This window comes from Lynx canadensis, chromosome B1 (genome assembly GCF_007474595.2).
Source record: "Lynx canadensis isolate LIC74 chromosome B1, mLynCan4.pri.v2, whole genome shotgun sequence".
NCBI lineage: Eukaryota > Metazoa > Chordata > Mammalia > Carnivora > Felidae > Lynx > Lynx canadensis.
In genome coordinates this window covers 76,540,097-76,562,835 of record NC_044306.2, presented here as the reverse complement: position 1 = coordinate 76,562,835, position 22,739 = coordinate 76,540,097, and the positions used below count along the sequence as shown (strand labels likewise).

General features: G+C 36.8%; 1 protein-coding gene and 1 pseudogene across 5 annotated transcripts in view; one reads left to right on the top strand and one right to left on the bottom strand.

Moving 5' to 3' along the window:
• LRBA (LPS responsive beige-like anchor protein) overlaps positions 1-22,739 on the bottom strand; it is a 789,117-nt gene that overhangs the window by 760,480 nt on the left and 5,898 nt on the right. The gene's annotated exons all lie outside the window — the stretch shown is intronic.
• Positions 17,927-18,916, top strand: LOC115512173 (annotated as a pseudogene).

Below are 22,739 nucleotides of genomic sequence, written 5' to 3'. Positions count from 1 at the left end.
AGTCGGTTAGGTGTCCGACTTCAGCTCAGGTCATGATCTCACAGTTCGTGAGTTCGAGCCCTGAGTCGGGCTCTGTGCTGACAGCTCAGAGCCTGGAGCCTGCTTCAGACTCTGTGTCTCCCTCTTGCCCTCTGCCCCTCCCCTGATCGCACTGTCTGTCTCTCTCTCTCTCAAAAATAAATATACATTAAAAAAATTTTTTTAATAATTCAAAATGGATTAGAGACCTAAATGTGAGACATGCAACCATAAAAATCCTAGAAGAGAGAACAGGCAGTAATTTCTTTGACACTGGTCATGGCAACTTCTTTCTGAACATGTCTCCTGAGACAAGGTATAAAAGCAAAACTAAACTACTAGGACTACATCAAAATGAAAAGCTTCTGCACAGCAAAGGAAACCATCAACAAAACTAAAAGGCAACCTACAGAATGGGAAAAGATATTTGCAAATGACATATGTGATAAAGGGTTAGGATCCAAAATATATGAAGAACTTAACACCCAAAAAACAAATAATCCAATTGAAAAAATGGAAAGAAGATATGAACAGACATTTCTCCGAAGAAGACATACAGATGGCTAACAAAGACATGAAAAGATGCTCAACATCACTCATCATCATGGAAATGCAAATCAAAACTACAATGAGACATCATCTCACACCTGTCAGAATGACTATAATCAAAACCACAAGCAACAACAAGTGTTGGCAAGGATGTGGAGAAAAAGGAACCCCTAGCATTTTTGGGTGGGATTGCAAATTGGTGTAACTGCTGTGGAAAACAGTATGGAGTTTCCTCAAAAAATTAAAAATAGGGGTGCCAGGGTGGCTCAGTCAGTTAACATCTGACTTTGGCTCAGGTCATGATCTCACGGTTCATGAGTTCTAGTCCCACATCAGGCTCTCTGCTGTCAGCTCAGAGCCTGCTTCAGATCCTCTGTCCCTCTCACTTTCTGCCCCTTCTCCACTTGTTCTCTCTCTCAAAATTAATAAGTAAACTTAAAAAAAAATAAAAATAGAACTACCCTGGGGCAGGGCACTTGGGTGGCTCAGTCAGTTAAGCGTCCAACTCTTTATTTCAGCTCAGGTCATGATGATCTCAGAGTTAGTGGGTTCAAGCCCCAGGACTGGCTCTGTGCTGACAGCAAAGGGCCTGCTTAGGGTTCTCTCTCTCTCCCTCTCTCTCTGCCCCTCCCCTGCTCATTGGCACACACTCTCTCTCTAATAAATAAACACTTATTTTTTTAATGTTTATTTATCTATTTTTGAAAGAGAGAGAAAGGGCGCACAAGCTGGGGAAGGGCACAAAGAGAGGGAGACACAGAATATGAAGCAGGCTCTAGGCTCCAAGCTGTCAGCACAGAGCACAATACGGGGCTCAAACCCATGAACCGTGAGATCATGACCTGAACTGAAGTTGAACACTTAACCGAATAAGCCACCCAGGTACCCCAATAAACATTTACTTTTTAATTTTTTTTAATGTTTATTTTTCAGTGAAAGAAATGGGGGGAGGGGCAGAGAGAGAGGGAGACACAGAAGCCGAAGCAGGCTCCAGGCTCTGAGCTATCAGCACAAAGGGGCTCGAAACCACCAACCAGGAAATCATGACCTGAGCCAAAGTTGGATGCTTAACCAACTGAGCGACCCAGGTGCCTCTAAATAAACATTTTAAGACAAAAAAAAGAAGACGAAGAAAAACTGCTCTGGGGCACCTGGCTGGCTCATTAGGTACAGCACGTAATTCTTGATCTCAGGGTCACAAGTTCGAGCCTCATGTTGGGCACAGTTTACTTAAAAAGAAAAAAATTAAAATTAAAATTAACAAAATAAAAAATAACTACCCTAAGATCCAGTAATCACACTACTGAGTATTTACCCCCAAAAAACAAAAACACTAATTTGAAAAGATAAATGCATCCCTACATATATATTTCAGCATTATTTACAGTAGCCAAACTACAGAAGCAGCCCATGTGTTGAATGGATAAGGAAAATGTGGTACATACACAATGGAATAAGAAGGAATGAAATCTTGCTATTTGCAACAACATGGATGGAGCCACAGTGTGTAATACTAAGTGAAATAAGTCAGAGAACGACAAACACCATATGATTCCACTCATACGTACAATTTAAGAAACAAATGAACAAAGGGAAAAAAGAGAGAGAAACCAAGAAACAGACTCAACTATAGAGAACTAATGGCTACCAGAGAAGAGGTGGGTGGGGGAATGGGTAAAACAGGTGATGGTGATTAAAGAGTACACTTATTATAAGCACTGAGTAATATATAGAACTGCTGAATCACTATACTGTATACCTGAAACACTGCACGTTAACTATAATGGAATCAAAATAAACAAAAAAATAAAAAATAGGTAATATCTTAGCTGACATGCCACCTTCCACTACAAAATTAAAACGGCAATGTGCTACTAATCTTCATCCTAAATAGTGTAAGTATAAGTAACAGAGAAAGACAAAAAAATTTTGAGGTTTTTATTTTAGTGTACACAAATTTTAATGGGGAAAGAGACAGAAGTAGCAAAAGGAAGGAAAAAAGAAAATGAAATCATAAAAGTGGTGGAATAACTATTATATAAAAATTATAACGCTATCATTGCTAGTAGCATCAAATTTTTTAACACTCATTTGGGTACATAGCTATCTTACTCTTCAGAAAGTAAGTTAATTTAAAATAAATAAGTCTAAAAAAGTTTATGTTTTAAACTAAAGGGTTTTTGTTTGTTTGTTTTAATATTCATTTTGAGAAAGTGTGAGCAGGGGGAAGGGCAGAAAGAGAGAGGGATAGAGAATCCCAAGCAGGCTCCATGCTGTTAGCACAGAGCCTGATGGGGGCTCCATCTCATGAATCTTGCATTCATGACCTGAGTCAAAATCAAGAATTGGATGCTTAACCAAATGAGCCACTCAGGCGTCCCTAAACTAAAGGCTTTTTAACAAACTCATGTTTAGTACCAAAATGAATCCTATGAGATAAGTTCCAATATGGAACCACTAAAATCAAAACAACTATTTTAGGTGAGTTGGGTCTATGTGAATTGTACTTTAAAGTGTTTTTATTTAGCATTTTAGCCAAGAGAAAAAAATTTTTAAGTACATGTTGAAATCTAGAATTCCATGTAATTTTTTTAATGTTTATTATTTATTTTTGAGAGAGAAAGACAGAGCACGAGCTGGGGAGGGGCAGAGAGAGAGAGAGGGAGACAGAATCCACAGCAGGCTCCAGGCTCTGAGCTGTCAGCACAGAGCCTGACTTTGTGCTTAACCAACTGAGCCACACAGGCACCCCTACATAATTTTAATGGATATATTTCTATGTCTTCCTGTTGGAGGAGAAAATGAGATAACTCAAGAATGACAGCTAAAAGTACAAATTACTCTTCACTAATGCAATCCCTAAACTAACATCAAATTTCTTCCAGTATATCAAATGCATACATTTTATAACTAAGTATATTTTAAATATATAAAAGAACACTTTTTACAGTCACACAGGCACATTTACCTATTTACTTACAATTTAGAACTGAACACTGTCTGTTAATACTGCTTTCAGAAAGCCAGAACCCAGGAGTGCCTGGGTGGCTCAGTTGGTTAAGCATCTGACTTCAGCCCAGGTCATGATCTCAAAGTTCTTGAGTTTGAGCCCTACATCAGGCTCTGTGAGGACAGCTCAGAGCCTGGAGCCAGCTTTGGATTCTGTGTCCCCCTCTCTCTCTCTCTGCCCTCTTCTCGCGCCCTGTCTCTCTCTCTCTCACTCTAAAATAAAAAAACATTAAAAAGAAAAGAAAGCCAGAATACATCACAGTACTTTCAAGGAACTTAACTGGGTTAAATTTAATATAAAATAAAAGATATCAAGGGAAACATTCCACTATTTCAAATTTACTTCAGAGGTAATTATTAATGCAAGACGCCTAGATGGCTCAGTCAGTTAAGCCTCCAACTCTTGATTTTGGCTCAGGTCATGATCTCACAGTTCGTGAGTTTGTAGCCAGATCCCCAGGTCAGGTTCTGCACTGGCAGCACAAAGCCTGCTTGGGATTCTCTCTCTCCCTCTCTCTTTCTCTCTACCCCTCCTCCACTGGTGCATGCTCATGCATACCTGTCCTCCCTCTCTCCCTCTCTCTTAAATATGTTTAAAAAAAAAAGGAAAAGAAAAAGTTAATGTAAAAAACACCATATAACACTTCACACTTAGCAAATACCACCTCCATTAAGATTTGACTCAAACTCTAAGGACTGAAATTGATTTTCTATATTCACAGCCTACACAAAAATCAGATCAATTTTACCAACTTTTTAGGATAATTTTGATAAATACACGTATGAGTGTATGTGTGTGTGCCAGCTGACTAACAGCATGGCAGAAATGGAATTTCTAGAAGATCTGGTATGTTGGAGCTAGAATAAAATTCACAAATATACAGATACAGAATAATTACAGGTTTTCAAATGCAATTGTATTTATCTGGAGGCTTTTTTCCATGTGTACTTGTCATTAATTAATTTTACAAGCACCTTTTAACTTGTAGAGTTTCTAAAAATTGTATTTCTCGAATTTTGTCCTTTGTGTATTAGTGCAACAGTGGTTTTTTTCTTCCTTTGACTATCCTATTGCCTTCCTTCTTTTTTTCCCTTCCCTCCTCTCTTTCTCCCTCCCTTCTTTGGTTGTGAATATCAGTTAAACTCCTTCGTGATCTTGGGCAAGAAAATTTACCCCTCTAATTCTCAATTTTCTTTTATGTAAAACAGGGCTGATTCTATCTCATAGGATTTATTATATATTAAAACACCAACAGGCACTTAATGCTAGTTATCTTCAATTTTTCTCCCCACAATTTATAAACATCTAAAAAGAAAACTCATTTTTTGCTGTTTAAAATTTGACCTACTGTCAATCAGTAAAAATTTAAAATATCATGGATGGGGCACCTGGGTGGCTCAGTTGGTTGGGCGGCCGACTTCAGCTCAGGTCATGATCTCACAACTCGTGAGTTCGAGCCCCGCGTCGGGCTCTGTGCTGACAGCTCAGAGCCTGGAGCCTGTTTCGGATACTGTGTCTCCCTCTCTCTGACCCTCCCCCATTCATGTTCTGTCTCTCTCTGTCTCAAAAATAAATGTTAAAAAATATATATATAAAAAAATAAAAATAAAAAAATAAAATAAAATATCATGGAAAATTCCAAATTTACACAAAACTATAAGAGAACTCCTAGGCACCCACCAGCCAACTTCACTCATTATCAACATTCTTCCACAAGACATTTTAACTAATAATATACGGCTTCTACAGTCTCTACAATTTGTTCATTGGAATTGTAATATTTTAAGGTTATTAAACTTTGGGGAGTAATCTTCTAGGAATTTAAAGTCTGCTGCCAAAATCTACATGAAATTGAGGAGACGGTATCCATACTATGTTGAATGTCATACTATGTTGAATGGATCCAAGAACAGGATCCAATGTGTGCTATACTGTGTTCTTTTTTGATAGCAGTGTCACTTTGCTTCTTTGTCTCCTCAAATGATTTTGGATTTAAAATTGTGTAGGGATACCTAGGTGGCTCAGCTGGTTGAGCATCTGACTCTTGATTTTGGCTCAGGTCACGATCTCACAGTTTGTGAGTTTGAGCCCCACATCAGACTCCGTGCTGATATGTTGGGCCTACTTGGGATTCTCTGTCTCCCTCTCTCTCTCTGCCCCTCCACCGACTCACTCTGTCTCTTTCACAAATAAACTTTAAAAAAATAGAGTAGAGACACCAAATGTTTGATATTATAAGACAGTTTCCCTTTTTCTTTTTAATTTTTTTATGTTTATTTTTGAGAGAGAGAAAGAGGGAGAGAGTGCGAATAGGGGAGGAGCATAGAGAAGGAGACAAAAAAATCCCAAGCAGGGTCGAGGCCCTGAGCTGTCAGCACAGAGCCGAATGCACGGTTCAAACTCAACAACCATGAGATCCTGACCTGAGCCAAACTCAGATGCTTAACCAACTGAGTCACCCAGTCGCCCTATAGGACAGTTTTCCATTAGTGAATTTGTTGAATGGGCTCTTATCCTAGTTGGTACAGATTTATATGCATACTCCCGTAAGTATCTTTAGTAACCTTGAAGACAATTAGAAATTGAAGACAATTTCTCTAATACCTGTATTGCTGTATTTATGTTTTAGCTCGTCATTATTGGAGTGGGGATAAAATATTATTAATTGCAAATCATAGTTCATCACAGTCCCAAGAGCCTCAAATCATTGGGACTACTGCATAATATAAATTCCATGTGAAAATGCCAACTCATTGGTATGGATGAGGAAATGTTAAGACATGAAAACTTGCTATAGAACAAAACTTTAAGGGTATTTTTGCCTAAAGCAAGTCAAATTTTGACTCTAATGAGAATGTTTTCAGCTAGCTTCTTTATTCTCTGGCCCCACAGGGTATACTGTTACTTGACTGGTACATTCTATTATTTTTTCCAATCGTTTAGAGGAAGGTAGAAATTTCCACCTAAGATTTTCTCTCTCTCTACCTATGGCAAGTGAAAATATCATTCCCCTTCACTCCCTTGGGCTGCCTCTTCTTTTCCTTCCAATCTGGATTCTGTTATTTTTTTAACTGGAAGCTTCCTTGGCATTGTAACTCAAGTTGAAAAGCCTCTTAGGGGGGTACCTGGGTGGCTCAATTGGTTAAGGGTTCAATTCCTATTTCAGCTCAAGTCATAATCTCACAATTTGTAAGTTTGAGCCCTACATCAGGCTCTCTGCTGTCAGTGCCAAGACCACTTTGCATCCTCTGTCTCCCTCTCTCTCTCTACTCATGTGCTTTCTCTCAAAAATAAAAAAAAAAACATTTATAAATAAATAAATAAACAAACAAACAAATAAAGGCTCTTGGTGGGGTGCCTGGGTGGCTCAGTCAGTTAAGGATCTGACTTCGGCTCAGGTCATGACCTTGTGGTTCCTGAGATCAAGCCCTGCATCAGGCTCTGTGCTGTCAGCACAGAACTTGCTTCCGATCCTCTGTCCCCCTCTCTCACAGCCCCTCCCCAGCTCACTTGCGCACGCTCTGTCTCTCTCAAAAATAAACTTTAAAAAAAAAGCCTCATAGGTATTACCTAGGAAAAATTAAAACATGCCCACACAAGGACTTGTATGGAAATGTTCTGGAGCAGCTCTATCCCATAATGGCTAATGGAAACCACCTGGTGACTGAATGAACTGTGGTACATCCATACAATAGAATACAATGCAGCAATAAAAAGAAACTGTTAATATATGCAAGAACTAGAAGCAATCTAAATTCAGTATGCTAAGTATAAGAAGTTGGTCACAAAAAGATACCTACTGTATGATTCCATTTTTATTTGACATTCAGAAAAAGACAAAATGATAGGAACAGAAATTAGATCACTGGCTGCCAAAGGTTGAGAATGAGCGAGAAGACTGACTACAAAGAGGCACAAGGAAACTCTCTGGAAGTCACAGAAATATCCTACATCCCAAACGTGATGATGGATACTATATACATCAAACTGTACACCTAAAAGGGATGAATTTTATCCTATGGAAATTATACCTAATTAAGCCTCATTAAAAAAAAAAGATGGCATAAATATAGTCTCTGCCTTTAAGCTCATAGTCTGGGGTAATATATAAACACATAAAAGAACGAGGTAAATGCTATAATAAGTTATAAACAAAGTTCTGTAGTGGGATGGAGGAAGAGTAAAATTCTGCAGTGGAGCAAAGGGTTCTTAGAGAACACAGTATCTAAACTATGTCTTAAAGTGTGAGTATAACTATAATGGACAAAGAAGGAAGAAAAGCATCCAAGCAGAGAGAACAGCTGATAGAAAAGCACAGAAGTTATAGAGACAGGACCTAAGAAAGGTGTAAGAAAAAGTCAGTATGGGCTTGAGTATAGTATATAGAGTGGTCATGATGACAGAGGAAACAAAGTATAAGAGTAGAGCCTTATAAACCACGCTGTGGAATGGTATGGCAGAGGAAAGGTGTTAAAAATAATCTTAGCAAGAGATACCTGGGGTCAGAATTAAGGAAACTATTTAGTGATGGACTGGTTGTGGGAATAAGGAAAAAGATAAGTCAAATCAAGTTTCTGGTCAGGGCACCTGGGTGGCTCAGTCAGTTGACCATCGACTGTTGATTTCAGCTCAGGTCATGATCTCACGGTTCATGGGATCAAGTCCCAAGTCAGGCTCTGGGCTGACAGAGCAGAGCCTGCTTGGGATTTTCTCTCTCTCTCTCTCTCTGCCCTTTCCACGTACACACACATGCTCTCTCTCTCTCAAAAGTAAATAAACATTTTTAAAATATCAAGTTTCTGATAAAGGCAAAGTGATACCATTGAAATGAAGAATGAAAAAAGGAAATACAGTTGTGTTTGATAATCTCAGGGGGAGGCATCTGGCTTCCATTTTCCTATCTACTAATTAGCTTACTTGTATTCCTTCTCTAACTAAAACTGGGTTTTATTATAAGTTATATATTTTAACTACTTTATAAAATAACTGTTAAGAAATAAAGGCAACCTAGCAACCTAACCTCTCCAGTCTTGTTTTCTTGTTAAAAAACAAGTTTAAGGAGCACCTGGGAAGCTCAGTTGGTTAAGCATCCTAGTCTTGATTTTGGCTCAGGTCATAATCTCACAGCCGTCAGAGCCCCATGTTGGGCTCCTTGCTGGGGCCTGATTATGAATCTCTCTCTCACTCTCTCTCTGCCCCTCCCCCCACTTGTGTGCGCGCTCTCTCTCTCTCTCTCAAAAAAAAAATTTTTAATAAAGTACTACCTCAAGGAGCTATTTTGTGAATTAAATGAGATAATCCTTATAAAACACTTACGTTGCCTATACGTAATCAACACTCAGTCACACACCCTAATTTACGTTCAAGTTCAGCTTTATTACAACTGGATCACAGGACAAAGCATTAATTTCAGTCTTTCCTCCTGAAGCACCACGTGAATAATTTGATGTAACTGTTCATGCACTTAACCCACAGAATATAAAATCATATCCAACAATATAAACTAGAAAAATATTTAGACAATCTACTATGCTGAATTTAGAACTTAGCTAAACTATTTCTTAAATATCTCACTTAACAGAAATTAGTCAACACAACAATCTCTACTGTTCTGAAACAAGGCTCCTGAAATTTTTATGTCAAAAGCCATCTTGTCAATTTAACTGTAGTATCTAAGAGATTAACAAATGGTCATCATTTGACTCACAACTATTTTGTTTTAAGAGTTCATCCTTGGGCAGATGAACATGTTAAAAATAATAAAACTATAAAGCTCCCTATTAATACAAATGAGATTTCGATGCAGCTTATTACCATTCCATCGAAATTACCAGGAACTTATAAAGAATTAAGACTCGAAGAATAATATATTTTTTCTAAGTTGTTTCTTTTGCATGGGTAGGGATCAGAAGAAAAAAAATAAGGTTTCTTTTACCATTTTATAACATTCTACAATTCTAAAAGCTCAGAAAACTCCTTTAATTACCAAAATTTAAAACACAACCTCCACACATACAATTTCCCAAGAACTTTTATTTATTTTCCTTTGGTAATACAGGGTTGTTTCTAAGATGAAAATTGCTCATCTATCTGTATATATAAATACAAGGGTTTAAAAAAAAAAGAGGGGCGCCTGGGTGGCTCAGTCGGTTAAGCGTCCAACCTCAGCTCAGGTCACGATCTCACAGTCCGTGAGTTCGAGCCCCGCGTCGGGCTCTGGGCTGATGATGGCCCAGAACCTGGAGCCTGCCTCCGATTCTGTGTCTCCCTCTCTCTCTGACCCTCCCCCGTTCATGCTCTGCCTCTCTCTGTCTCAAAAATAAATAAACGTTAAAAAAAAAAAAAAATTTTTTTAAATAAATAAAGAAAGAAAGAAAAATGACAAATTTTCTTTCCCTACAACGTCTTCATTGATCTACAGAATTCTATTACCTGTAATTACCTCAGTATTTCTAGGTGGGAAATAACCTGACCTAATATACTATAAATTGGTCCTATATTTTCTTCACTGGCTATTATATACGCATTATTTTGTTCTATGTTATAGTTGTATAATATAGTGCCAGCAAGACAGGACTAAGATGGCCTAAAAAAAAAAAAAAAAAAAAAAAAAAACAACTTTACAAACATCTACAAATATTAGGTAAATATAACAAAAACTACTTTTCAATGTAGACCTAAGCTTTCAAGAAAAAAAGGCAATCTCTAAGAGCCTAAAATGAAGAAACAGAAAAACAGTAAGAATTTGAACTGTTATTACAACTGCTAAAGGGGCGCAGGAAGGAAGGCTAGTGACCTAGGGACTAGCATTTTAATGCCTATGTAGAAACACAAAATAAAGTACTGTGCCCACTCAAGGTGGGGAAATAGAAATTAAATCTCCATATACATATGGTACTCTTAAAGCTCAAAAAGTAGATCTCCCTTCCTCCTCCCCTCCAAAAAACTCACCAACTGGCAAAAGGAAATTACAAATAGCCAGTCTTTGGCTGGGCTACTATCTTAAAAAAAGAAAGAGAAAAAAAGTTTTCTCTGGGAAAATAAATTCTGGGATGATCTTCATAGGTTTGGGAGTTCAAATTTACACTATTGTCATGAACTGGAAACCCAATGCTGATTAAAAAAAAAATAAAAAAATTTAGGGGCACCTGGGTGGCTCAGTCAGTTAAGCATGAAACTCTTAAAAAAAAAAAAAAAAAAAAAAAAAACCACTCTTGATTTTGGCTCAGGTCATGATCTCCCAGTGCATGAGTCTGAGCTCTACATTGGGCTCTGTGCTGACAGCGCAGAGCCTGCTTAGGATTCTGTCTCCCCCTCTCTCTGCGCCTCCCCTGCTTGCTTGCTGTCTTTCAAGAATAAATAAATATACATTTAAAAAAGATATGACTCACAAGTGAGATTGAAAATATGAAACATTAAGAGACATGAAGGATAGAATGGGAAAAAAACCAACATGTCATGTATTAAGAGTTCCAAAATACAAATAGATAAAATGAAGAAAAGCCATTATTCATGAAAATTCTCTAGAAAAAACACGAATCCTCAAATTTAGGAGTACAACCACCCATACATAGGTTATGGTGAAACTACAAAACCCCAAAGTCAAAGAAAGAATCTTAAAAGCAACCATAGAAACAGATTACCCATAAAGTTAAGCAATTACAACTATTAACAGTAATAACTTCAACAATAAGAACAGAAGAGTATCTTCAAAATATTAAGAGAAAATTATTGTCAACTAGAAACCTGCATCCAGCTAAACTACATTCAAGAGAAAGGTCAATATGAGGAAATTTCTAAACAAAAACAGAGTTTGCCACTCAAAAACCCTCAATGAAAGAACTACTGAAGGATACACTTCAGAAACAGAAACAAAAAATAGAATGATATACAAGACATACATGTGAGCCAACCATTTAGTAAATATCAGTAAGTCTAAGAACTGTGAAGAAATATAATCTTCTTGTTCTCCAGTATTCAGTGCCTCTGCCTGCAAGGGGATTGATTATATGCACTTATCCTGTGAAACTAAAGAATGAGATGATAACACAAGCACGGCCATATGATTTCCCTTGATCAATGAAATACAAATGGAAGGGACTTGTCACGTGGGAGCAGAAACTTAAGAGCATCAAAGTTCAATACTATACAAACAAATTTGAGGAAGGGAATGGTAAGAAATAAGCCAAGATCCAGATTACTTATCTGTCATATTAAGTAACTTGGCCTTTACCCAGAAAACAATGAAAAACTGTAGAAAGATTTTGAAAGGAAAATCAAATGGTCATATTTTAACTGTACATAAAATATTCCAGAAGTTGTGGAAGGTATTTGAAAGAGACTAGAGAAGCAGGAATACCAGCAAGTAAGTTATTCCAACTATACAGGAAAATAATTGAGTATCTCAACTAGCGTAGTATACTGAAGATGTAGAAGAGAGAAAGGAGTACAGAAATATTCAGTATTCCAAATGATATTCCAACACCAATATTCAAATTAATGACCCGAATTATCAAATAAAAGACCAAATCACCATCAGTATACTGCTAAATATCACAAAAAAGTTCAAATTTACGAGTTTAAGAATTTTTAAATAATCTCTACATACAACACTGAGCTCAAACCTACAACCCCAAGATCAAGAGTCACATGTTATTCCGGGTGCCTGGGTGGCTCAGTGGGTTAAGTGTCCAACTTCAGCTCAGGTCATGATCTCGCAGTCTGTGGGGTCGAGCCCCATGTCAGGCTCTATGCTGACAGCTCAGAGCCTGAAGTCTGCTTCAGATTATGTGTCTCTCTCTCTCTCTAACCCTTCCCCACTCATGCTCTCTCTCTCTCAAAAATAAAAAAACATAAAAAAACATTTTTTTCTTAACAAGAGTCACATGCTCTTCCAACTGAACCACCAGGTTCCTCCAAACTGAGTTCTATCAAAAAAAGTCTAAATAGAAATGTACTGGCAGGGGCACCTGGGTGGCTCGGTCAGTTGAGCGACCGACTTCGGCTCAGGTCATGATCTCACAGTTTGTGAGTTCAAGCCCCACGTCGGGCTCTGTGCTGACAGCTCAGAGCCTGGAGCCGCTTCTGATTCTGTGTCTCCCTCTCTCTCTGCCCCTCCCCCACTCATGCTCTCTCTCTGTCTCAGAAATAAACATTAAAAAAATTAAAAAAAAAAAAAAGAAATGTAGTGGCAAAGTAATAAAGGACATTAAAAATTCATCCACATGCATCCCTCCACCACCTCATTCCAGACAGGTTGGTAATACAGCCAGAAACTAAGTACCACATTGTATTTCATATATATATTGCCATTAGATTGTCCTAGATGCTTTAGCTGGGTAAGAGGGAAGAAGATAAAGAATTCCAAGTAAAAGATGTATGAGAGACATCATCATCTCTAATAATATAATCAATGTAGTCAACATATAAATGTCACAAAGATGATAAACTTTACATTTTCTTAGAGATCAAAAGGAACAAGAGTGGAGTATACAAGTATCAGAAAATAAATTTAATAAACTGAAGGACAGAAGTATAGTGAAAAAATGGGAGTACCTAGAGGCTAAAGAACTGACACTTTAAACTCCATGAAGGCAAAGTCCATACCTCTCTTGCTCACTGTTTTATTGCCAGCACCATGTAATAGCACACCATTTCTGCTCCACAAATATTCATTGAACGAGTAAATGGATTGATCCCAATGAAAATAAATACATGTTTAATAAAAGGGAATAATGTCATGTTATTAAAGCATAAAAGGAGTCGTCAATATAGCAACATGTAAAATGTTCCACTCTAAAATCTTATTCATAGACAGGGCACACCTGGGTGGCTTGGCTGGTTAAGAGTCCAACTCTTGATTTTGGCTCAGGTCATGATCTCACGGTTGTGAGACTGAGCCCCACAGGATCATCACAAAACACAGAGCCTGTTTGGGATTCTCTCTCTCTCTCTCTCTCTCTGCCCCTCCCCCTCAAAAAAAAACTTTAAAAAATAAAATACAATCTTATTTACAGTTGATCTTTGACTTCTTAAATAAACATATTATTTGAAAAGTTAAATGCTAAACCCCAGTTAAAATATACACCCTAATTTTTTGGAAGAAAAAATAATCTTGTCCCATAAATTTGAGTATATGGTACTTTATTTGGAAAATCTATCATGGAAACAAATCAACTCCAAGGAAAGGTCATCTGAACAAATGAAACTATGACTACATCCTGACAAACAACTAAAGACAACAAATGGTATTAACTTCTGCAACTGATTAACAAAAGCATCATCTTTTCCTATTAATGTGCTCACTGAGATCAGTATAAAGTCACAAAAAAAGATTATTAAAACCCCACACTTTCCTGGGGCACCTAGCTGGCTTGGTTGATAGAGCATGTGACTCTTGACTTCAAGGTCATGAGTTCAAGCCCCACATTGGAGGTAAGTTTACTTCAAAAATAAATAAAAAATTTTTAATGAAAATTTTTTAAAAATTCAGTTTCTTATACAATCAATAAACAAGTTCATTTCAATCCTGGAAGCTAAGCCAACTAAATATTAACCATGAAAGTAAAGAAGCAAACTACAATATCTTGTATAAAGATTATGTGATTACTTCCATCCAATTTAAAAATCACATTCAAAAAATAAAAAATAAAAATTACATTCATTAAAACCTTTCTCTTCCTCATATGTATTTTAGGTTATTGGGGGGGGTGGGGGGGGCCTACCTTCCATAACGCAGATCTTGACTATTAGGCAAGTTGTAAACAATCTAGATACTTTCCAAGTTACTATTCAATTACAAGACTGAAAGATGCCTCAAACCACTTTTTCACATTTCAGGTTTTTTGTAATTATAAACCATATACAGTTTAGTGGTTAACAGCTCAGGTTATGGATTCCCTGAGCTTCAATCTCAACAATATAAACTGCTCAGTGACTTAAGCAAGCTACTTGTCTTCTGTATCTCAGTTTCATCATTTATAAAGTGAATATTATAACAGTACAATCTGTTCTACTATAACTTATATCTTTGCCTTGAATTACCTCCTACAGAATTGTTAAAGAGTAGAATAATATAGAAATAGTGTGTAAGTGATGCTGGTTCATATGTAATTGTTTCCAACAGAATAAAAAAAATCCTTGGCAATATACGAAGATCTTATGAAAAACCTAAAAATTTGCAGAACTGCTTTCCTTTAACGCAAATAGTGCCTGGCTTAATGATTCCAAGAATTAGTATGCTTTTTCCACGACATTAAGTATCTGACAATCTGTAAGTACAAATGAAGAAAGTACAAAGACATTTCCTTCTGTACTAAAACAATGAATTAATAAGGAAAGCTACACATTGGATCAAACATTTAGTACTGATAAAAATGTTGTCTATCAGAAGCTAAAGAAACCAAGCCTACATCTCAAAGAAGGAAGCATAAACTCTAGGGTTAGTTAGTTCCACAAAGTGAATGTGATGCTAACATGAAAATATCAGTAGAGATTTAACCTTGCTAGTATTTTCATCAGGATTATTATTGATTTTGTTAGTATTCCAGTTACAAGGTCCCACAGGTTTTGAATGGCCCACCCCAATCCTAACTTTCCCCATAAATCCTGTTATTTTTAGTACACTTTTGCAGAACACAAGACATTTTGGCAGAAACACCTAACACCTATCTGTGAGAACTCTAAGAATTAACTTGGATCAATACATACATCAAACAGGACCTGGCATACTTAATAAATATTAGATATTGCTATTATCTATTATAACTCAAAATATTTTTTTTATTTTAGAGAGAGAGTGAGAGAGCATGAACAGGGGAGAGTGGGGGGGGGGAGAGAGAGAGAAAATCTTAAGTAGGCTCTGTGCTAAGCCACCAAAGCACCTCAAAGTAACAAATTAATTTTAACTCAAAAGCATACCAGTTATCAATATATGTGTCCCCTACCTCAAGGGTCATAAATCAACTTACCATTAAAGAAAATAAAAACTTAACCCCCAAAAAACCTTAGAAAATAAAGAACCATAATCTACCAAATGATTTAGTAAACTAACAAAATCACCCACTCACGCTTTTGGCCATGGGCACTGCCTTACCCATCCAATGACAACTACAGTACAGAAAATTATTCTGAAATGCTTTGGATTTTGTGTCTGCTGGATGTCTATTAATTTCACAGCAATTTGATCTAGGAAAACGAGTTGGTGAGGGGTACCTGGGTGGCTCAGTCAGCTGACTCTTGATCTCAGCTAAGGTCATCATCCCAGAGTCCTGGGATCAAGCCCCACGTCAGGCTCTGTGCTCTCTCCCTCTCCCTCTGCCCCTCCCTTGCACTCACGTATGTGCGCACACACACACAGTCTCTCAAATAAAAACTAATTTAAAAAAAAAAAAAATGAGTTGGTAATAATGTTAATAATCATTTTACAATACCTTTATATAATTTTCTTTAATAATATTTTCTCCATTTTAGATACCAGTGAGCCTCTTTATATCAGTTCCTACTTTGTTTTTAGAAAAGATTTGTTGACACTCATTTGAAACTTATTATCATATTACTATCAAGACTATTTTTTCTTAATTTCATGTATTAACAAAATCAACACTTTTTTTAAAGGCTTTGTGTTAAAATGTTTTTATATACATATACAGTTATAAGCTCTGAGATATAATAACAATTTTTTGTCAAGATATTGAAGCCCCAAGATCATAAAAACTGGATTCAACTAGATGCTATACATAGGATTTAAGATAATATATTTGTATTACTTTATGAGAAACATATTTTCACTAGAAACAACAAAATTCAAACACTTCATTGAGTCCCATTTAAAATTCCCATAGTTTAAAAGATTTACTATAGCTTATAAATAAAAATACCACACCAATCAAGTTATTATTCATTAACAAAGATCTTGTTAGGCAAGATCTCTTTCAGTTCCCAAGAAAGAGATTTATTTCTAACAAAACGTAATTGAGACCTCATCAGTTCTTCATCTTTCTCTAAGGATATATACTAAAAAAAACCCAGCCCTTCATTTCTAAAACTGCAGTTTTTATAGAACATAAATCACTAAAAGATTGATGAGATAAGTCTGGTCAAAAAATGTCTGGGAATGGGGTGCCTGGGTGGCTCAGTCGGCTAAGCATCCGACTTCAGCTCAGGTCACAATCTCGCAGTTCGTGGGTTCAAGCCCCGCGTCAGGCTCTGTGCTGACAGCTCAGAACCTGGAGCCTGTTTCAGATTCTGTGTCACCCTCTCTCTCTGACCATCCCCCGATCATGCTCTATCTCTCTCTGTCTCAAAAATAAATAAACGTTAAAAAAAAAAATTTTTTTTTAATGTCTGGGAAATAAATGTAAACACCCAGGTGCAACAGAAATAACAGAAATTGGGGTACCTGGGGGGCTCAGTGAGTTAAGCATCCAACTTCAACTCAGACCATGAATGATCTCATGGCTCGGGAGCTCAAGACCCGTGTCTGACTCTGGGCTGACACCTCAGAGCCTGGAGCCTGCTTCAGATTCTGTGTCTCCCTCTCTCTCTCCCCTGCTGCTTATGCTCTGTCTTGTCTCTCTCGCTCAAAAATAAACATTAAAAAAAAAGAAAGGAAGAAATAACAAAACTTAGAGCATGACCATCAGATAGTTACATAACCTTAGAAGTCATTTGATATCCAACTTCCTACCCAAAGTAGGACTCTGCTCTATAAAATCTCCAATATGCAGTCCTCCACAATCTCCAGCATCAAGAAATTTGGTATTTCACATAGCACATTTCAGGCACATATATTACTCTTGGACAAATCCAATTAAATCTTTGAAGAATCAGAAAAGATACCAAAAACACACAAAAAATGTTAAAAATCTAAAACTGGGAGTGTTTTATGATATTAGTTTAGCAAATTAGAAAGAATTCATGTACTCTCAACAGCTTTTGTTTTTGTTTTACTTTGTATACCATCCCAACAGCTTTTAAGCCAAAGACTCACTAGAAAGACTCACTATATACAAGTTGGTTTCTGAGTATATATCCCATTCCATGAAATAATATCAGAGAAGAAAAAAAAAAACTACTTTAAGAGCAGGTTGTAAGAGACTATTCTGAAAATAAGTTAACAAAATTGCTCCTTTGGGATAAAACAGTATTAAGGTAATTCAAAACTGTATAATGAAAAACACAAGCCACCTGATAAGAATCTTCATAAGAAATGTCAGAAAATAGTAAAAGAAATATGGCATTAAGGTCTTAACAACATTATCTTCTGCAGAAATGAATAAAACTAGGCTAACTTTTCTGCCCATGGACACCTCAAGGAAGCATCGTTAAATCTCACCTCCCACTGCCATCATGTCTAAGTCAGAGTCTCCCAAAGATTCTGAACAGGTGCGGAAGCTTTTCATCAGAGTTTTGAGCTTTGAAAACAGACAATGTGAGTCTGTTTAGCCATTCTGAGCAATGGGGAACACTCACGGACTGTGTGGTAATGAGATCCAAACACCAAGCACTCCAGAAGCTTCGAGTTTCTCACATATGCCACTGTGGAAGAGGTGGATGCAGCCATGAATGCAAGGCCACACAGGATGGATGGAAGAGTTTTGGAACCAAAGAGGGCTATCTTGAGAGAAGATTCTCAAAGACCTGGTCCCCACTTAACTGTGAAAAAGGTTTTTGTTGGTGGCATTAAAGACACTGAAGAACATCATCTAAGAGATTATTTTGAACAGTATGGGAAAATGGAAGTGATTGATATCATGAATGACCAAGGCAGTGACAAAAAGAGGCTTTGTTTTTGTAACCTTTGATGACCGTGACTCTAGACAAGATTGTCATTCAGAAATACCATACTGTGAATGGCCACAACTGTGAAGTAAGGAGAGCTCTAAGCAAAAGATGGCTAGTGCTTCATCCAGCCAAAGAGGTAGGAGCAGTTCTGGAAACTTTGGTGGTGGTCATGGAAGTGGTTTTGGTGGGAATGACAACTTTGGTCGTGGAGGAAACTTCAGTGGGCAAGACAGCTTTGGTGGCAGTCGAGGTAGTGGTGGATATGGTGGCATCAGGGATGGCTATAACAGATTTGGTAATGATGGAAGCAACTTCGGAGGTGGTGGAAACTATAATGATTTTGGCAGTTACAAAAATCAATCTTCAAATTTGGGACCCATGAAAGGAGGAAATTTGGGGGGCAGAAGCTTCACCCCTATGGTGGTGAAGGCCAATACTTTGCCAAACCATGAAACCAAGGTGGTTATGGCGGTTCCAGGAGCAGCAGTAGCTATGGCAGTGGCAGAAGGTTTTAATTACTATCAGGAAACAAAGCTTAGCAGGAGAGGAGAGCCAGAGAAGTGACAGGGTAGCTACAGGTTACAACAGATTTGTGAACTCAGCCAAGCACAATGGTGGCAGGGCCTAACTGCTACAAAGAAGACATGTTTTAGACAATACTCATGTGTATGGGCAAAAAACCCAAGGACTGTATTTGTGACTAACTGTATAACAGGTTATTTTAGTTTCTGTTCTGTGGAAAGTGTAAAGCATTCCAACAAAGGGTTTTAATGTAGATTTTTTTTTTTTTTGCACTCATGCTGTTGATTGTTAAATGTAACAGTCTGATCATGATGCTGAATAAAAGTGTCTTTAAAAAAAAAAAAAAAAAAGGGGCGCCTGGGTGGCGCAGTCGGTTAAGCGTCCGACTTCAGCCAGGTCACGATCTCGCGGTCCGTGAGTTCGAGCCCCGCATCAGGCTCTGGGCTGATGGCTCGGAGCCTGGAGCCTGTTTCCGATTCTGTGTCTCCCTCTCTCTCTGCCCCTCCCCCGTTCATGCTCTGTCTCTCTCTGTCCCAAAAATAAAATAAAAACGTTGAAAAAAAAAAAAAAAAAAACCTAGGCTAACTAATGATTGTAATTTAGCAAATGATAAGATTAGGACATTTCCATTTAATATAATAAACACCTTTGAAGTACCAAGCACTGTAAAAAGTTCTAGACGTAAAAGGATAAATGAAACAATTTATTATCTAAGTAAGCATTATAAAATAGAAATCAATTCTGGACTTTTTTCTTTCAGATACACAAAAACTATTAAAAATATTTTAAAGAACATGTGTGTGAAAAGATACTTTACAATATAAAAAATATACTAGATTAGTTTAGCTAGGTCAGGATGAGAAAGAAAACCCTTTCTTTCTCTTTTAATTCACAAACAAAAAAAAAAATTCTTATTTTTCAGTTTCCTAAATGTTTTCTCAGTTTAAAATGAACCAACTTAAATGGAAACAAGGGGCCTAAATGATGAATTCTATTACCACCAAGAAACTACAAAGTTTTTAAAATTCATCAATTCATCCACATTTCTTTTATTTATCAACATCAATAAACAATAACAATATCTACTCATGATCTACATAAATGTTCATATACTTTGAGCCATTTATTCCACTTCTGGAAATTTCAATACACAAAGCTGCCTAAGGAAGCATTTCAATAGCAAAAAAAAAAAAAAAAAAAAATTTTTTTTCATCATTTCCTCTTATACTGAAAACTACAAAACATTGATTAAAGAAATTAAGGAAGACCTAAACAAATGGAAAGACAGTCCAAATGCATGCAATGGAAAACTCAATATTCCCTAAAGTTATCTACAGCTTCAACACCTCCCCATCAAAATCCCAGCTTGCTTTTTCACAAAAAGTGACAAGCTGATCCTACAATTAACACAGAAATGCAAAGAATCTAAAATAGCCCAAAAAATCTTGAAAAAAAAGAACAAAGTAAGAGGACATATATCCCTATTTCAAAACTTATTACAAAGCCTCAGTAATCAAGACAGTGTGGCCGTGGTGAAGAATAGACATACAGATCAAAGAAAAAAAAGTCCAGATAAATCCTTAACACTTACAGTCAACTGATTTTTGACAAAGATGTAAAGGTATAATTCAATGGGAAAGAATACCCATTTCAACAAAGAGCAGTGAAATCCACATACAAAATGATAAATTTAGAATGGGTGATGGGCATTGAGGAGAGCACTTGTTGGGATGAGCACTGGGTGTTGTATGTAAACCAGTATGACGATAAATTATATTTAAAAGAAAAAAGGAAAAAAAAGATGAATTTAACCCCTATCTTATCATTTTCTCACATCACACAAAAATCAACTCAAAATGGATCACAGGCCTAAATGCAAGAGCCAGAACTACGAAACATCTTGAACACAGGATGTAAATGTTCTAAAATTAGACTGTGGTAATGCCTGCACAGCTCTGTAAACTTAATGAAAATCACTAAATTATATACTTATATTAAGTGAATTTTATGGTATATAAATTACACCTCAATAAAGGTGTTTAAAAACGAGTCATCTCTAAAATATTACAATGACTATTAAATAAATTCCAAAAGAACTACATAGCATATTTCAGAGCCGATAAGGCTAGTAATAGCTACATACAAAAAAAAAAAAAAAAAAACTTACAAGATTGGAGTATGATAACTTATCTAAAATTACAAATATTGGGGCGCCTGGGTGGCGCAGTCGGTTAAGCGTCCGACTTCAGCCAGGTCACGATCTCGCGGTCCGTGAGTTCGAGCCCCGCGTCGGGCTCTGGGCTGATGGCTCAGAGCCTGGAGCCTGTTTCCGATTCTGTGTCTCCCTCTCTCTCTGCCCCTCCCCCGTTCATGCTCTGTCTCTCTCTGTCCCAAAAATAAATAAACGTTGAAAAAAAAAAATTTTTTTTTAAAAATAATAATAATAAAATTACAAATATTAAAATAATAGCAAATACTTATAACAGTACTCAATGTGCCACACATTATTTTAAGTGATTTATAAGTTTTTATTCATTTAATCCTTGCTACAGTGTAGTTTCCCCATTCTACAGAGGAAAAACTATGGCACAAAGAAGTTAAAAAAACTTGCTCAAGATCACAACAGGGTGTTGGGTTAATGAATGATTTTTTTTCTCCTTTCACAAATATCTTTATATTACTACCATTATGCATTTGAAAACAGTAGTGAACATCATTGGCTGCCTATCACTATCCAATTATCCTTTCAATTTCTTACCCGGATTTTTGTGTATCCACATCTCCCCATACAGCCCATGTACTTCAGAGAAAATTAACCCCATCCTTAGGTACAGTACTTGGTCCTGGTTTGCTTAAGCCAATCAGCCATTTCAATGACAGTCACTGGTTCAGTAGTCCAGTCAGGACTCTTGTTTGGAATGTCAGGACAGTGAGGCTCTCTCCTAAGAGATGTGAACAAAATACGTATGGCCCAACCATCACTGGCAGCCATCCTACAACCATGGGAGGAATAACAACAGACTGAAGAAAGCAGAAAAGAAACGGAAAGAAACTGGTATTTAATATTACTGTGTTACTATAATCTTGCCCTACCTTTGGACTTGGAGATAAATGAGCCTTACAAATCCTTTTTATCGTGTTTCAAACAGGTTCAAGTTTTCTATCACTCATAACATGATGGAGGGCACATTAACAAGTACATTACATGAGTATCTTTCTAATAAAGGTTCATATAAAGGCTTGAAAAATACCTACAATTTTATATGTCTCACACAGCAGTTTGTAATCTTTTAACTGCAAATTTTAAAATGTGGTTTTTTTAAAATCTAGATTTCCAATTCTTCCTGAAAAATTAAAAGGTATGACACCATTGGGCCCATGTTACTGCAGTATAACAACCAAGTAGAACAGAAGCTGCCCCTTTAAGTCTACAAGAACACTCTCTAAACACAAGTCAATAGTAATGGAGCCTCTGTGCGAGGTGCTCAGCTCCTATAGGCATTAAAAGTTTGCACCATTAATATTTAGCAGGACCTATATCAAATGACATGTAATGAGTCATGAAAAATGTATTCTACCTTTTAAACTTTAACATTTTAATTAAAATCATATACTTTTTAAACAAATTTCATGAAAACATATATTTGTCACCAGCTCATGGGAAACACTATTCTTGAACTGAATACCTTTAAATACCCGATGGAAGCCTTAAACTCAGCAGCAAGTTCCTGGAAACATGCCAATACATTAATTACTCTGGGTCCAAACGTCTGACAATTTTTTTTTTTAGCACACAGATGAAAACAAAATGAAATGGTTTTAAGTTGCAACAAGAAAAATGTAAAAGTTGACTAGA